General features: G+C 31.3%; 4 long non-coding RNA genes across 4 annotated transcripts; all 4 read right to left on the reverse strand.

Moving 5' to 3' along the window:
• Window positions 1–225: 225 nt before the first annotated feature.
• Window positions 226–2,138, reverse strand: LOC136061275 (uncharacterized). The gene is made up of 2 exons (XR_010623560.1): window positions 1,301–2,138; window positions 226–990 (listed from the first exon to the last, which is right to left on the reverse strand). It is a non-coding gene; the product is annotated as an uncharacterized LOC136061275 (long non-coding RNA).
• A 185-nt stretch (window positions 2,139–2,323) lies between these two features.
• On the reverse strand, window positions 2,324–4,649 carry LOC136061241 (uncharacterized). The gene is made up of 2 exons (XR_010623559.1): window positions 4,281–4,649; window positions 2,324–2,433 (listed from the first exon to the last, which is right to left on the reverse strand). It is a non-coding gene; the product is annotated as an uncharacterized LOC136061241 (long non-coding RNA).
• A 2,348-nt stretch (window positions 4,650–6,997) lies between these two features.
• Window positions 6,998–8,314, reverse strand: LOC112020559 (uncharacterized). The gene is made up of 4 exons (XR_010623563.1): window positions 8,120–8,314; window positions 7,597–7,679; window positions 7,351–7,378; window positions 6,998–7,094 (listed from the first exon to the last, which is right to left on the reverse strand). It is a non-coding gene; the product is annotated as an uncharacterized LOC112020559 (long non-coding RNA).
• Window positions 8,315–9,212: 898 nt separating this feature from the next.
• Window positions 9,213–11,427, reverse strand: LOC112020555 (uncharacterized). Its single transcript, XR_002883790.2, has 3 exons — window positions 11,389–11,427; window positions 9,517–9,592; window positions 9,213–9,306 (listed from the first exon to the last, which is right to left on the reverse strand). It is a non-coding gene; the product is annotated as an uncharacterized LOC112020555 (long non-coding RNA).
• Window positions 11,428–18,069: the final 6,642 nt, after the last annotated feature.

Raw genomic sequence — 18,069 nt, forward strand, 5'->3', positions numbered from 1 at the left:
TATTAATAAATAATAATAAAAACTTACAAAATTAAAGTCCTAAGGCACTTAACGAAAAAGTTAATAGATGTGTTTGAGCATTAGCCTGTCTCAGAGGGATATTTTTCCACTGTTACACATGAGTGCAATTTGATAACCCAAAAAATACAGTTAAAAAAGAATAAAAAAATGAAAAAAAGAAGAGCTTTGGAGAGAGGAGAAAAAAAATTGGGTAGAAACATGAAATGAATTCAATACTATGACACAATACATATTTTACTGATAAACAATATTGCAGGATTAAAGTACAGAATACCAATTTCTCTCTATCATATTAAAATTGTTTTCAGTAATTGTATTCTTTCCATTAGATCTACTGTTACAAAACAAGAAAAGGGGAGAAGGGGCAGGTGGAGAAAGGGAAGGGGAAATATTGTATTCGTCTATTGCATTGCCACAGAAAATTTTTGCTACAGAAACGTTTAACAATCAAGGATTTTTTTTTACCCCCAATGGAAATCTAGCTCTAAAACAACCAAAGTACAATTGAGCTCAGCACTGATTGAGGAACTTTTGCACTTAGTTTTTGGCTGATTTTTGAATAGTCTCCAAAAGATGCTCAATTCTATACTTCATAGCAGGCTGGCCTGCTCATCTTCTTGAACATCTTCTCTCTTGCAGCCTTCCTCCGAGCTTCGGCCTTTTCTCTCTCTTCCTTCTTTGCTTTAAGAACTGCCTGCATCTCAATCCTTTCCTTCTCTTTCTTTTCATGCTTCTTATCATACATTTCTTTCAAACTGGGTATACCGGGATTCTTCTTGTTCTGTTTGTTCATACCCATTCTGCTTCCATCTTCAGTTTCATTCTCATCCAGCAACAAACACCAGAATGGTATGTGACTTAAGCTTCCAAACTCCACAAGCAACTACAAATCCATATGGATGCGATGGGTTTGGGTTGGGGTTTTGACTTCTGAGTGGTATAAACTTAAAACACCACCAAGCATTTTTTCTATTTCAAAATCAGTGCTTTAAATAAGAGATCCAAACAATGTAATGATAATTAGGACTTCAAACTAGGAACCAATACTCCAAATTGAAATCCACATACTCCCTAAAAAGATTATTTTTTTTTTATTTAAAAAAAAAAAAAAAACTAATTTTATAGGACATGAGTAATGAACTGTATTTCAGAAATAGTGACACAATCGTTTATGGAAAAACTTGTGGTATTTGACACTTTTATTTAGGTCTAAACCTATTTTTAGAGAGAAACCAACAAAACAATCTAAAACTCAGATGAAGTAGATGTCATATCAAACCTCAACGGATCTTATAGCTGAGGAAATATCATGTTGCTGACTTTGTTGCTTTAGCAACTTCTTATACTTCTTCACATGCTTTGCATTCTTATAAAACTCCTTTTGCTTCTCTGAAAGAAATGAAACAGGAACCTGTCAGTTAAAATAGCACAGTATGACAAAACCAAATTTATAATCACTGACATCTGTCCATTCTCTTTCAGAAAAGAATATTTTTTCTCCACTTCATTCTTGGAAAGAACAAGAAGAAACAAATTCTTAATCATTATCACTTCTTTTATATTTGAGTTTAGTATCATTTTTTGCTTTTTCACCCATCTAGGAAACAAACAGAGGATAATGGATAATTATCCTCAATGGACAGCAGGCACTATGCCCCCAAGTTGCACAGTAATAAAGGGGTCCATTCAGCAAACAAGTTCAATCAGTGGCTTTTATATACATCAAAGTTCATGTAGCTCAGGTTCAAAAATGGCTCTCTGCTCTGCCAACTCATTTTCCTTGCCCTAATCCTTGAAAACAATTGTTATCACCATCTTTGAAAATGATGTTCTCGTTGCTCATTTCACAACATAATTCTATTTTTGTAAAAATTAAATATATTATTAGCTAAGAAGCATGGGTACGGGTATGACATGGCGACACAACAATTTTTGTAGCCCTTACCTAGGAAGCATGGGCATGGGTATGACATGGGTACGGCACCCCAAATAAAGTGTCGATGCTTCCTAAATTATTAGCTGGAATATGCCTACATTTCTCTCAAAAGGAATTCAAGAACATCCAGTCTCCCTTGTCCTAGTGTACGACTCACATGGTTTGTAAGTTATTGACCGTTTAAAAAAAAAAAAAAAAACTAATTTTATAGGACACGAGTAATGAATTGTATTTCAGAAATAGTGATACAATCGTTTCTGGAAAAACTTGTGGTATTTGACACTTTTATTTAGGTCTAAACCTATTTTTAGAGAGAAACCAACAAAAAAAATCTAACATTCATATGAAGTAGATGTCATATCAAACCTCAACGGATCTTATAGCTGAGGAAATATCATGTTGCTGACTTTGTTGCTTTAGCAAATTCTTATACTTCTTCACATGCTTTGCATTCTTATAAAACTCCTTTTGCTTCTCTGAAAAAAATGAAACAGGAACCTGTCAGTTAAAATACCACAGTATGACAAAACAAAATTTATAATCACTGACATCTTTCCATTCTCTTTCAGAAAAGAATATTTTTTCTCCACTTCATTCTTGGAAAGAACAAGAAGAAACAAATTCTTAATCATTATCACTTCTTTTATACTTGAGTTTAGTATCATTTTTTGCTCGTTCACCCATCTAGGAAACAAACAGAGGATAATGGATAATTATCCTCAACGGACAGCAGGTGCTATGCCCCCAAGTTGCACGGTAATAAAGGGATCCATTCAGCAAACAAGTTCAATCAGTGGCTTTTATATACATCAAAGTTCATGTAGCTCTGGTTCAAAAATGGCTCTCTGCTCTGCCAACTCATTTTCCTTGCCCTAATCCTTGAAAACAATTGTTATCACCATCTTTGAAAATGATGTCCTTGTTGCTCATTTCACAACATAATTCTATTTTTGTAAGAATTAAATATATTATTAGCTAAGAAGCATGGGTATGGGTATGACATGGCGACACAACAATTTTTGTAGCCCTTACCTAGGAAGCATGGGCACGGGCATGACATGGGTACGGCACCCCAAATAAAGTGTCGGTGCTTCCTAAATTATTAACTGGAATATGCCTACATTTCTCTCAAAAGGAATTCAAGAACATCCACAGTCTCCCTCGTCCTAGTGTACGACTCACATGGTTTGTAAGTTATTGACCGTTTGAGAACACAGTGAATAACTAACACATCATATCTCATGTTTATGGGGGGTCCTAACTGATTCAAACAATGCAGTTCAGCTCACTTAATATGAATCAAAGAGGAACATCATTTAAAAAAGGCTAACCAGAAAACCCTTTTTCAAACTGAAGTAGTGAACTGGAGACTGTAAGTTTATGACACCAAGTTGGTCAATAAGAATTTGGTAATTAGTTTTTAAAACTATAATTTCCTTTCAAAATTCATTCAGGCAAAAGACCAGAATTACGTAAGCATTGTACAGCTAAAAAAGTCTAAAGTTTGCATCCCCACCCCACCAGGATGGAATACCAAAAAAAAATTTCTCATTCCACAAATACTAATCCTGACCAATTCATACTATGCACTATGCTGTTCAGCTCACTTTTTTATAATTTGATAGTTGGGGGTGGGGGGATTTGAACCCCATACGTCTCAATTGGAAACACCAGGAGGTGCCAATTGAGCTATAAAGCTCTTGACGCAGTTCAGCCCTTTAATACAAAACAAAGAGGAACATCATCTATTCATCTAAACTAAGCTAACCAGCAAACCCTTTTTCAAAGTGAACTGGACTCTGTAAGATTATGACACCAAGTTGGTCAATAACAATTTTGTATAGTTTCTAAAACTGAAATTGCCTTTCAAAATTCATCCAGTCGAAAAACCATATAGAATCACACCAGCATTCTACAGCTTGAAAAGCCTAAAGCTTTCATCCCCACTAGGCTGAAATACCATAAAAAAAAAAAAAAAAAAAAAAATCTAATTCCACAAATACTAGTACATATAAAACATTAGATTTTGGAATTCCAGAAAGTTACTATTATTCCCATCTAGCTCAAATTTTTTATTTCCTTTTCCTGCATTTTCTCATCAACCAACCAGAAATTTTGCTCTAAACCAAACAGTCTCAGCTCTCAAGTCCCACTACCTCATACCCATCAAACAGAACTAACAAAATAACCCAAAAAATAAATCAAATTGAAATAAATAACCCAATAACTAAAAAACACAAATTGTCAAAGACTCAAACAACAAAACCTTCAAGAAATAAAAGACTGAAACTTTATCAAAAAAAAAAAAAAAAAAAAAACGTACTTATGAGAGATGGGTTGTAAAAATCTCCTTTTGTTTTGGCATTAGCGAAGGCCTCGAGCGACCTAACCTCTTCTTCTTCTTCTTCTTCTTCATGTTGTTGTTGTTCGTTCTGATCAAATTTGAGCCATTGTTTTTCCCCCTGTTTTCCTCGTCTCGTGGTTTCTGATGCTTCATTGTTGCAAAGGGGTTGGAATTCGAGCTAAATGGAAGAGGAAATTTTGCGAATCGCAGAGAATTGGAATTAGGGCAAAAGAGGAAAAAACCAGGGGGAACGAAATTGAAAGGTGAAATCCTAATTTGCAATTTTCGGAGTGTTGGGAAGAGATTCTGTACTTTTCAGGTTGGTTTGGAAGCAGGGTCTGGGTAATAAATGTTGAACACGTGGTAATGGGATTTTAAGTTTAATAAATATGATTTTTTTTTTTTTTTTTAAGAAGGAAATATGATTAATTTTAGGACTACATATTTTACGGCACACATTTTTACAATTATTACTCGTTATCATAAAAGAATATGAGTTTAGATTTTTTTCTTGATAAGGTTTTTTTTCCTAAAAATAAAATAAAATAAAATATATATACTAGCGGATAACTTAGCAATAAGGTAAATTTTTACAATTATGAACATACAAATTATTATTATTATTTTTAAATATGAGAGAAGATACAAATTGTAATTAATAGGTAAAAAAATAATGTTGGTGAGCCAAATTTGAACTAGTTAAAATTTTTTAACACATCCATGTAAATTGATATGTTTTTTAAAATCCTGAGTTCAACTTGAAATTCACAAAACTATATAGTTTAATTTATAGTAGTTTTATATTTTAAGGGTTCAACACTTTAACTTAAACTTTTGGAATTGTATGATTTAATTTATTTTAAGATTCAAAATATAATTTGTCTTAATTACTATTATTATTTATAGCATCTATAACAAGAAAATTTTGTATCCTAGGGTTTAAATTGATACGTTTTTTAAAATCCTGAGTTCAACTTAAAATACACATGGTTTAATTGATAGTAATTATATATATATATATATATATATTTGAAAGAGTTTTAACTTATAACGTCCACTCCTAATGATTCTCTTTATCATTAGACTAAGACACTAAATGGTTTTTGGTGTAGGCGGGGATTGAACTCAAATCTCTTATTCAACTATTAGAAACTTTGCTAGTTGAGTTAATTGGAACCCACTTTATATTTTAGGGGTTCAACACTTTAACTTAAACTTTTGAAATTATATGATTTAATTTACTTTAAGATTTAAAATATAATTTGTCTTAATTATTATTATTATTCACTACAACAAATTTGACTTTTTTCAAGGGTCAAAACTCTTAAAAAAAGTATTAAAAAACCTTGAAAAAAATTATTCCAAGAGGCCGATTGACCTTTGATAACCTCCGAAACATATACTGTCGAAAAGGAAATTTTGAAGACCTTCGTGGCCTTCAAAACAAGTGCTCTAATCTTATTTTGAGGGTCAAGAGACCCTTAAATAACCTTTTACCAAGGTTTAAAAGATTTATATTTACAACTTTTGATAAATAAGGTTATTTAAGGAGCCTCTTGACCCTCATAATAATATTTTATTTTATTTAAAAAAAAACCACAATCATGCATAAAAAATATATTTGAATATATGTATTGCTACAATTACACACAAAAATTCACAATTGTTGAGATGTTATACTATGATATTGATGTATAGCAAAAGTGGTATATTGCTACAATTACACTTTCTTTGATCTCTAAACTCAAATCTACAAATTAACAGATTAGGGGCCACATACAAACTGCCGATATGTCAATTATTGTTTAAGAGAAAAGATATCAACAACCACAATTTGTATAAAGACCAAATCTGTCCAAGAGTAAAAAATTTTGATACATTTTATTCTTCATCATCATCTCCAAAGTAAGAAGTTATCATCTAGTACAATTGAACATTTCAACTATTATGGGTGCCCTCAAGTTTCTAAAACAGAGAGAATGATACCAAAAGTTTGTTAGTTTCCCAGCAAATATATCTACACACCTTTCCACAATATCAAATTCAAGATACTCACAATTTTAAAGAGAACAAAAAAGGCAAACAGAGTTCATATATCTAAATAAAACATGCTGATTAAAGAAACATCATTCTCAAAGTCTTACGAAATTACTTTCTTTCAATAAAATCCATTTATCCATAAAAAAAAAAAAAAAAAAAATTAAGAAGAACACTTGGAAAGAACATAGGTCCATAAAATACGTCGGTACCTATCTATTATTTCTTATTTTATTTTTAATATCACAAATAATCACACCAAGCAAACACAGCAATTTAGTTTCCAAAGCAATCAAATTATAGCACATCAATATAAAACCAAAAAAGAAAAAATTACCTGCGGCAATTGCCAAGCACTAGGTATATCCAACCTTGAAGCAGAAAAAAATCTGCCACAACCAAAAAAAAAAAAAAAAAATGAAAGTCAATTCAACACATACATATAAAAATCCATGTACAGAACAGAGAGATGGGATATATAGTAGATCTTTTTGGAAGGATTGATGAGACAAATACCAACGTTTCTCCTATAATTCTTTTAAATTTCAAAAAGAATTAAATAAATGTCTTGGTTCAAGGTTTTGGATTTATGGTTTCAGAGACACTCACCAATTTCTAAGGTAATGAACAGAGTTTGAAAATAACTTACATCATCCAAATTATTCACAAGTTTATCATCTTTAATTGATGGAGCAGAATTTGAATGAGGGGGAGGAACATGATTAATAGAAACATTATGACTTGATTTTGATTTACCTGCACAGATGCACGAATTGGCCAATTAAGGACAGAAATTTCGAAGAAACTAAATATTTATGATAACTGAGTTTAACTAACAGCATAGTTAACCAAGGAACAAAACAGCAATAAAATATAGTCATTTAAGAAGATATAAGCTGACTCATACAGTGGAACTCAAGAACATAACTAAGTAGCCAACAAGAGAAATTACTCATACAGTGGACAAAGATTCATGTAGACAACTTATAAGGATTAAAATGACAGAGCTTACTTCCAATAGTGTACTTGCTTTGCAAATCCTGTGAAAAAGAAAAATGAAGACAGAGACACCATCAGATTATATTGATGTTTTAACTTTTAATTCAGTGAAATGATTGCTTTAAAAATTCACATTAGTATGGCAGCACTCTCAGGATAAGCATCTCTGTGAACCACTCAATGCAATTACAAAATAAAGACTTTTACAGCTAGGCATTTTTGAGACTTCTCTAAATGCACAATTGTAGGAGCATCTTACCTGCTTATGCAAACATGCAAGGGCCTAAACAGACAATAACCATACCACTGGAGCTGATATACATCCATGTCTTTCTTCAAAACCTAGAAGAAAAATGATGCAATTGCATTAACATAGCTTCCAATGAGTTTGAATGAAATGGCTCAATAATTTCCAAATTTTGGACACTGCAATCGAATTTCAACTTTAAAATTTCTTGACAACAGTTTCTAAAATAGACTAGATCATTACCTATATCAACCAAATATTTATTTCAATAGAAGGTACCACTATTTAAGGTGCAGAAATATATGTGGGACAGGGATAAGTATCTTAATATATTAATATATTAACTTATAAAGAAAGAAAGGGATGGTACCTGGTAGCATAAATATTCATGTGATCAAATGATCCATTAAAATATAACCTGGGAAAGTGATAATTGTATTATAAAATAAAATAGAAATATTCCAAAATCCAAAACTATGCAACTAAAAAGGCAAACAGATGGAAGAACTGAGGAAGGAAAAATGAAGAAACATACTTGAGCCATTATTTCATATGTAAGAACAAACTTTATAGGGCCACTAGTTTAATCAAACTTGCTATTGGGGCTTAAACCCAGCCTAGGAACAACTACCCTAAAAAGCAGAATCTTGAGAGACAGAAGAATAAGTTCATGAACCGTTCATCAAGCGAGAGTCTGCATACAGGAAATGAAATATTGTCAATCACTTCGTAACATTTCTTCGGATTGACAGGCCACTGGACAGTTAGTTGGAAAGAGGAAGACTTAATCAGCATAAGAAATAAAATAGGACAGGCAAAAACAGTTGAATAAAAGGAAATGAGTGTTAAAAAAGCACAGCCCCAAACTTTTACACCAGGAAAATGGCTAAAATAATAATGGGCAAATCATTTGAAGAATAGTTAACCTGCCAGGATCAATGGTAAGTACAATGACGTTCGGTAGAATCCGAGTTGCAATCTCAGTGACGTCATAATAAGCACTGGTGGCACATAGAGCCATGATCCCTGACACAACAAAATTTTGAATTGGTCCATAAACTAATTGGTACAACAACATTGGAGTTAATCAACATCCAACATTTAAAGAATTGAAGATGGAAGATAAAAGGCACAATTTTTTTATTAACAAAACGTAGAAATATTTTTAATGCCAAGAACTTAATGAATAATGAGTTGAAAGAGTTGCCACAGACAAATATCANTAACATACTTGAGCCATTATTTCATATGTAAGAACAAACTTTATAGGGCCACTAGTTTAATCAAACTTGCTATTGGGGCTTAAACCCAGCCTAGGAACAACTACCCTAAAAAGCAGAATCTTGAGAGACAGAAGAATAAGTTCATGAACCGTTCATCAAGCGAGAGTCTGCATACAGGAAATGAAATATTGTCAATCACTTCGTAACATTTCTTCGGATTGACAGGCCACTGGACAGTTAGTTGGAAAGAGGAAGACTTAATCAGCATAAGAAATAAAATAGGACAGGCAAAAACAGTTGAATAAAAGGAAATGAGTGTTAAAAAAGCACAGCCCCAAACTTTTACACCAGGAAAATGGCTAAAATAATAATGGGCAAATCATTTGAAGAATAGTTAACCTGCCAGGATCAATGGTAAGTACAATGACGTTCGGTAGAATCCGAGTTGCAATCTCAGTGACGTCATAATAAGCACTGGTGGCACATAGAGCCATGATCCCTGACACAACAAAATTTTGAATTGGTCCATAAACTAATTGGTACAACAACATTGGAGTTAATCAACATCCAACATTTAAAGAATTGAAGATGGAAGATAAAAGGCACAATTTTTTTATTAACAAAACGTAGAAATATTTTTAATGCCAAGAACTTAATGAATAATGAGGTGAAAGAGTTGCCACAGACAAATATCATAGAGTCCTGATACCTGCTCCTCGGGCAGGCGAGAAAGTATCACACAATGCACGAACAGTAAATGCATTAATCAAAACTCTCTTCCTTGTCTGCATTGTAGATATGAACCCATCAGCTGAAACTCACAAAAGGAACATTTAGCAAAATATGCTTATAACGACCAATTAGACCCTAACGAAAAAAGGAAGAAAGCATTACATTTGAGAATAAGCATATCAAACAAGAATATCAAGTTATTCAGGATGCCAATCTATATCTATATATTATTAAAAATTGAAGTGTAGCGTTTAATATTGCTACTCTCACATTGCGCCACATTAGTTTCATTCTTTTTTTTTTTTAAAATTTTTTTAAATTTTTTTTATAAATATAATTTGTTCTACAATTTTAAAATGGGTTTTACAATTTTAAGTCCTATAAATACAGTCCACTACTTATTTATTTACTTCCACTATCACCTTATAATAAATCTGTATAATTAATTCAACTCACCTCTTATTTATTTAGTTCCACTATCAAGCCCAACCCTAAAGTTGCCCAACCCAAAATCTTTTCAGTTCAATTTTAGGGTTTTATGTGAGCCTTTTCAGCTTAAAGAAAAAAAAAAAAAAAAACCCTAAAGCTTGAAAGGCTTCAATGTTGTTGTTGTTGTTGTTGTTTTTTTTTTTTTTTTTTTTTTTTTTTTTTTTTTTTTTTTTTTTTTCAATTTTCCTATAATTGTTTTTAATATTTATTTTTTTTAATATTTACCCTTCTCCAACTTTTCTCTCTCCATTGCCATTTCATCTCCCCACTACTTCTTCAATCTTTGTCCCTCTCTTACTTTTTCATCTCCCCACTACCCTCTACATTAATATCATTCTTCCTCCTTCCCTTCATCTTCCTTTATTTTTGTCTCTTCTTATTCACACACTCTTATTATAAATTTCTCACTATCTCTTCTATTCTATGCATAGTTTTTCTTCACAAAAAAAAGAAGAAGGTTCTCTCTCTCTCTCTCTCTCTCTCTCTCTTTAAATTTTTTGGTGGATTTTTTTTATTTTTCTTGCATCTCTACTTTAGGTTGATAAATTTTTATATTCTTTAAAACTCTATTTTGGGTTAATGCGATTTAGTTTTGTTTTTTAAATTGTTGTTGTTGTTGTTTTTATTTTTTATTCTCTTTTATTGTTAAATGTTATCCTATTGCGTTCTAAAGAATTAAATATAATATTATTCTATTACATAGCATAATTTGGATAATTTGAAATTTATTCTGTTACATAACATGATTTTTTATAGTGCTCAATTTAGATGTTAAACTATGAGACTTTACTAATTTTTGTTTATTTTCTAATCCTTTGTGGTGGACAAAGTACTCTTAATAGTTGTATTAGAAGTATTCTATAATGCCATTAATTTAAAGAAAAGTAAAGGTTAGCCAAACGAAAATAATTGAATAGGTGACAAATTTTAACTTTTGAATTTTTTTTTTATTATTATTTTATAACAATGCCTGTATAGAAATTTAATTCTTAGAGTTTGCTAATAATTTTTTATTTGATAATATGTTTTGGGTGGCCAAAATTATAATTTCTACAAAGAAAATAACCTTAATAGATTATCAAAAATAAAATTTTATCCTAATATTGATTCAATTAATCATTGTTAAGTTTTATTAATTTTCTTTTAGTTTACGTTTTTTTGGTGTTTTGGATTGTTCTTATATTACATTTATGATTGTTCCTATAATAAGTAAAAATATAATTACGAAATGCATTACTCATTATTAGATTAGTTTAAATTGTAAATTTTTTTAATAAAACTACCATAAAAATAATTATCATGCGCAATGCGTGGGTTCGCAGCTAGTGAATCAATAAAATTCAAAATTGCCGATACTAACCCCTTCATTTAGGTGACTTGCAATATTCCCAAGTAAAATGGGTTGTATTTTTTCTGATTGCTGGCTTTTCATCAACCTACAAGATTTACAAAACTGAGAAACCTATTGAACATAAAAGAAAAAGAAAAAGAAGTCATCGTCAACGAAATCAATATAGGCATTTAATGATCAATAAAACCAACTTAAGTCATTAAACAGAAAGTCCAAAATATGAGTGAATAACCAGCTCTTTACAGGCTCCACTTCTCCAAACAAATGGTTGAAACTATTACCTGCAACTTTGAGAGATACTTTAATAATGACCCTGAAATAGTACGTTGAGAAAGCTGCAATGACAAGTGAAATAGGAACATCATTTAGAAAGGAGTCAAAAAAACACAAATAATTATCTACCATTGATAAATAAAATGACCGGAGAAAAAAACCCATGAAATGCAGACTCAAGATGATAACATAAGGAAGAGAAGTGCGTTGCATCATTTGCCCGTAAATATTATGGTACTACAATTTCAAACACAACATTAAATTAGCTTGAAACAATTCGTTGAGCATGGGTAAGAAATATTGAACATCCTCTGCCATTTTGGCTTCCATCTAGGGTCATATTTTGTTAAAAATTAACACTAACTCTCTTGTCTCTAGAAATTTCTAGAGCATTCTAGAAATTTCTAGATTATTCTAGAACTTCTCACACAATTTCTCTCTAATTCCGGAAATTTCTCTCTTGCTCTTTTTCCGGAATTCTCTCCAAGATAGTGCTTATATTTTCTCTAGAAGCTTCCCTTGCACTAGAGAATTTTAGCCACATGTTTATAGAATAGTCTAGAAAGTTGGAGAATGACATTCATTTAATGCCAATAAAAAGGAAGATGCTAGAAGCTTCAAGTTGGTTTCCTTACCAACATACACCTAGTATAAATAGATGTGGTGGTATGTGAAGCAGAGTGTGAGACTAGTGAGAGGTGTGTATAAGTGTGTCGTAAAGCACCAAGTGAGAGATATATGAAGTTGTATGAGAAGGTGAAGTGTGTGCCATAGGTAGCAAGTGTGTAGAGTGAAATAGAGTCAAGAGCTAGTGTGTGTAGGTGTCTAGAAGTAAGGTGTGTGCAAGTGTATTTGGTGAGTAAGTGTCGTGTTTGCAGTGCACTAGTTTTAGTGAGTCAAAGGATTAGTGCTTGTAAAGTGTTGTAATTTAAAGAGTCAAGTTTTTAATAAAAGCTCTCTTGTTTAGTTATTTGTTTAATAATCTAGTGTCAGAGTTTCCGCTAACTCAACATATTCTCCATCAAATAACAAGCCATCATGTCTTTTTAGTTCCTTGACCTTTCTTCCCTGTATTCTTTCTCATCCTTGAAGTGAATTCAACTTCATTCAAACCACTCTAATTTAGGCATGAACCAAGCAAGTTAGAGGACATTCTCTCATCTTGTAAGACATGGTGCAAGACAGCTTGCAAAGGGTGGCCAAGCTGTATGGTGCCCCACCAAGAAAAAGACAGAAGCCCAAGAGTCATTAAAATAGGTATGCCAATGAGCTATAATTCAAATGACACTACCTCTCACAAGAATGGAAGGAGGGTGAGGTTATGGGTTCAAAACCAACGACATGTTTTGTACAGCAACAATGCCTTAGACCTAAAACTCATCTTCATAGCTTTAACAAACTAATTAGACTAATGCAACAAATCAACACTAATTATTTATGCACTTTTTAAATGCAATTCATTATTCCTTCTCAAAAAATTCAACACTAACTACCAAAATTACTGTAGTATATACCTCATACATTAAAGGGCTCTCATCCAAATCAACATTGGTTTTTATCAATAAATCCATTGCACAAAAAACAAAGGAAATAGGAGTCCTAAAACCAGAAAATATGATGCACAAACCTTAGGAGCCAGAGTAAGCATGGATTTAAGAGTTAGTTTACGAAGGAAAGCAGATGTGTCAGAGAACCCGATAGCAACATAAGGGTAAACCTAGTTGCAAACATCAAATGGAATTTTAGAATTTCCACACTGCTAAAACAATAGATAATAGAAGAAAAGTAATTAGAGTTTGCATGATTGTAAAAGACATTAAAATCATTTGTATCATTGACCGCATACTTGTAAGTACATTTTTGTACGGCATTAATTCATAATAATTAATTTTAACATTAAGGTAAAGGAATGCTTCATGAAAACTTGGAAGTCATCATTTAAATGTCAAGTTGCCCATATTTGCAATCAAAATTTTAACTCAGATGGAAGGTCATATTCCTGTTACCCACATACTCAAATGGTGAATTTTCTAGCACTATAGGAAGTTTTACAAGTTTATAATGCATCAATATGATGCATTGACACCATGCCATAACTACACCGAGTTAATACTTTCAGGTCAGACATAAACATCTTATCAAAAAGAATGCAGTATAACAAGAAAATTTCGTTGTACATATTCTATGTAATGACTTAATTTTGTAGTACATATTCTACGTAATGACTTAAAGAACCTGGCTATTATGCTAATCACCAATGGAATTGCTATTCAGTAGCACTATTTAGTGCAATGTTAACCCTTTACTATGGATACTTAAAGAACCGGGCTATTATGCTAATCACCAATGGAATTGATGGTGATTAGCATAATAGCCCGGTTCTTTAAGTATCCATAGTAAAGGGTTAACATTGCACTAAATAGTGCTACTGAATAGGGCAGTGATTGGAACCCCTCTGTTGATTTTTACTTGCATATCCTAGAAAAAGTTGGCCTAACAAGCAAAAGGTAATGAAGGATTAAAAAACAATGATGTAAATGCAACTTCATATAAGCTTAAATATGAGAGAGAGAGAGAGAGAGAGAGAGAGAGAGAGAGCTTAGAGTGAGTGCTAGGTATACGAGGAAAGACACAATATTACCTGTATAGGATGAGAAATAGAGAATAGTATTAGAGAATGATAGTATATATAACTGAATTCAGGAAAGTTTGGTAATGAAGGAGAGAAAATTAAGGTAGGTACCAAGGAGACCGAAAACAAAAGCCAAATGAACAGCATGAATGGTTGCCATTCTTGATGTGAAGCCCTTTTGGATTCTAAGGATGGAGAGGTTGTTGAGGATCAACAAAAGAGCTTGGCATAACTCTTGGTATTGGGTGCTTATTTATATACGAGAGGAAAAGGTGTAGCTAATGGTGGCATGCCATATTTCCATGCGTGAATTATGAATATATATATATTTTTTGCTTTTGGCTATTTGGCTCTGGGTTGCAATGTCGGCAATTTTTTTTTTTTTTTTAAAGTCATTGCATGTTCAAGCAATGGCTTCTTCATCAAATTGTAACACAAATTAAAATCAGACAAAAGCAATTCATGCAATAGTGTAGTTTCATAATCAATTAAGATTATTTTAGTCCACAACACGAGTTAGCTACTAGTTAATAATAATAATAATAAGTCAATAGCCTTATAGCTCATTTGACATCTCATGGTTTTCTTTTTCCTTTCAAACGAGATATGTAGAATTCAAATTACACCCCATTATCAATTTATATATATATATATATATAAAAAAAAAAGTTAATTAGAAATTTTTACTTAGTTATATGGATGTTGTTCATACTCAAGAAAAAACAAAATTTCCACTATAATTTAAACATACAACCCATTTTTAATACAACTTTAATTAATAATAACCCCATCAAAAACAAAAATTAAACACACAAGTATTTAGTNTCAAACTATGAAGGTTGAAATCGATGACGATGAGTATCATCATTGTATGGATAGTCTATATTTTTAGGTTGATATAAACCTTCTTTGAGATAAACTTGTCGGATTTCATCTTGTTTGTTGATAGGGAATTCACATATTTGTTAACGTGATCTTGGATCACGATCTATCTCTTCAGATTGAATTCTTGAACATTTAGAGAGGTCAGGGTGTTCATCAGGCATTGAAGTATCAACATTTATTTCTATAGCCACAGATGTCCTAATTTCTGAATTGCTAACATCTTTTTCTTAAAGAATGTATCAATTGTTTTTCGTTTGCTCATAATTATTTTAGCTTTAAGAATATGACTAAAAAATTAACCTGAAAAGAAGTTTAAAAAAAAAGTTAATTAGAAATTTTTACTTAGTTATATGGATGTTGTTCATACTCAAGAAAAAACAAAATTTCCACTATAATTTAAACATACAACCCATTTTTAATACAACTTTAATTAATAATAACCCCTCAAATAAAAACAAAAATTAAACACACAAGTATTAGTACACAACATAAACCAAACAATTTAACAACGCCCACAGCCACATCCACAGCCACATGATATCTAACTTATCAAAAATAGGTAATAAATCAAAACAATTTTACTTTAGAAAATTTGTCTTCACAAATTGTAAAGATAGGTCACCCGTGTGGCAATGCCTACTGCCTCTACCTGATTGCCTCCAACTTTAGATCTTCCCTTCAAGACTCATCACAAATAATCTCCCTATGCCTTCAATCGTGTATTTCTCTAAAAATTTATGAAAATATAAAGAGCATGTGAATATTTAGGTGTAGATAATTGAGAAAATCAAAAAAAGACACTAAAAAGAGATGAATGTCTAATGCTTAAGAAAGAGAAGAAAACTCACCAGTCACCAAGTTTTAAAACTAAAACTGATGAAGAAAGAAAAAATTGGTCAGGATTTTATTTTATTTTATTTTTCGAACTGTGAGTACAAAGGATTGAAGTTTTAGGGGCTAGTAGGTAGGCAACGGTACCAGTGCAAATGAAAGTGTATCAAAGAAGAAAAAACAAAAGAATAAGAAGTAAAGAAAGGGATTCCGTGGGTCAGTGGGTGGATTTTTTGAGATGAAGAGAAAGTGAAGTTTTATTTTTAGTGTTTGGACTTGAGCAGATTAGCTTGTTTTATTTGAAGTACATAAGGTGATAAGGCCTAAAACTAAAGCTGGGCTTGGGAGAATATTTGAGTTAGGCTTAGGAGAATAGTTGAGAATTGGGCATGGGGGGGCGGGCTGTCCAATATTGGGAGGGCCCAAATTTTTTTTTTCTACCTACTCTAATGGATTTTTTTTTTTGGCAGGGGCCGGGGCCCCCCAAGCCACTATGTGGCTCCGCCCTTACTTGTGTCCTTCATACAAATGAAGTATGAAAACTGTTATGTGACTAGTTTTTTTTATTAATTTTATTATTTAATATTTTATTTGGAGTTGGGTAATTAGATAACTAGCCACAAACCCGTGCATTACGCGTGATAATTATTTTTATAATGGTTTTATGATTATTATTATTTATTTTTACAATTTAAACTAATCTAATAATGAGTAATGTATTTCGTAATTATATTTTAATTTATTATTGGAACAATCATAAATATAATATAGGAACAATCCAAAAAACCAAAAAAAATGTAAACTAAAAAAAAAATTAATAAAACTTAACAATGATTAATTGAACCCATATTAGGATAAAATTTTGTTTTTGATAATCTATTAAGATTATTTTCTTTGTAAAAATTATAATTTTGGCCACCCAAAACATATTATCAAATAAACAATTATTAGCAAAATCTAAGAATTAAATTTCTATACATGCATTGTTATAAAATAATAATAATTAAAATAAAATTGCAAAAGTTAAAATTTGTCACCTATCCGATTATTTTCGTTTGGCTAACCTTTACATTTCTTTAAATGAATGGCATTATAGAATACTTCTAATACTATTAAGATTACTTTGTCCACCACAAAGGATTAGAAAATAAACAAAAATTAATAAAGTCTCATAGTTTAACATCTAAATTGAGCACTATAAAAAATCATGATATGTAACAAAATAAATACCAAATTATCCAAATCATGCTATGTAATAGAATAATATTATATTTTTATATGCTATATTTAATTCTTTAGAACGCAATAGGATAATATTTAACAATCAAAGGAAAAAAAAAAAAAAAAAACAATAACAACAATTTAAAAAACAAAACTAAATCGCATTAACCCAAAATAGAGTTTTAAAGAATATAAAAATTATCAACCTAAAGTAGAGATGCAAGAAAAATAAAAAAATCCACCAAAAAATTTAGAGAGAGAGGAGAGAGTGAGTACCATTTTTTTTTTTTTGTGAGGGAAAACTATGCATAGAATAGAAGAGATAATGACAAATTTATAGTAAGAGCATGTGAATAAGAAGAGACAAAAATAAAGGAAGATGAAGGGAAAGAGGAAGAATGATATTAATGTAGAGGGTAGTAGGGAGATGAAAACGTAAGGGAGGGAGAAAAATTGAAGAAGTAGTAGGGAGATGAAATGGTAAGGGATAGAGAAAGGTTGGAGAAGTGTAAATATTAAAAAAAATAAATGTTGAAAATAATTATAGTAAAATTGGAAAAAAAAAAAAAACCTTTAAAGCTTGAAAGGCTTCAACAATTTTTTTTTCTTCCTTTAAGCTGAAAAGGCTCACACAGCTCACACAAAATCCTGAAACTAAACTGAAAAGGCTTTGAGTTGGGCTTGATAGTGAAACTAAATAAATAAGAGGTGGGTTAGATTAATTATACATATTTATTATAAGGTGATAGTGGAAGTAAATAAATAAGTAGTGGGCTGGATTTATTATAGGATGATAGTGGAAGTAAATAAATAAGTAGTGGGTTGCATTTATAGGGTTGAAAATTATA

The sequence above is a fragment of the Quercus suber genome, unplaced genomic scaffold, assembly GCF_002906115.3.
Source record: "Quercus suber isolate HL8 unplaced genomic scaffold, Cork oak 2.0 scaffold_343, whole genome shotgun sequence".
In the NCBI taxonomy this organism is placed as follows: domain Eukaryota; kingdom Viridiplantae; phylum Streptophyta; class Magnoliopsida; order Fagales; family Fagaceae; genus Quercus; species Quercus suber.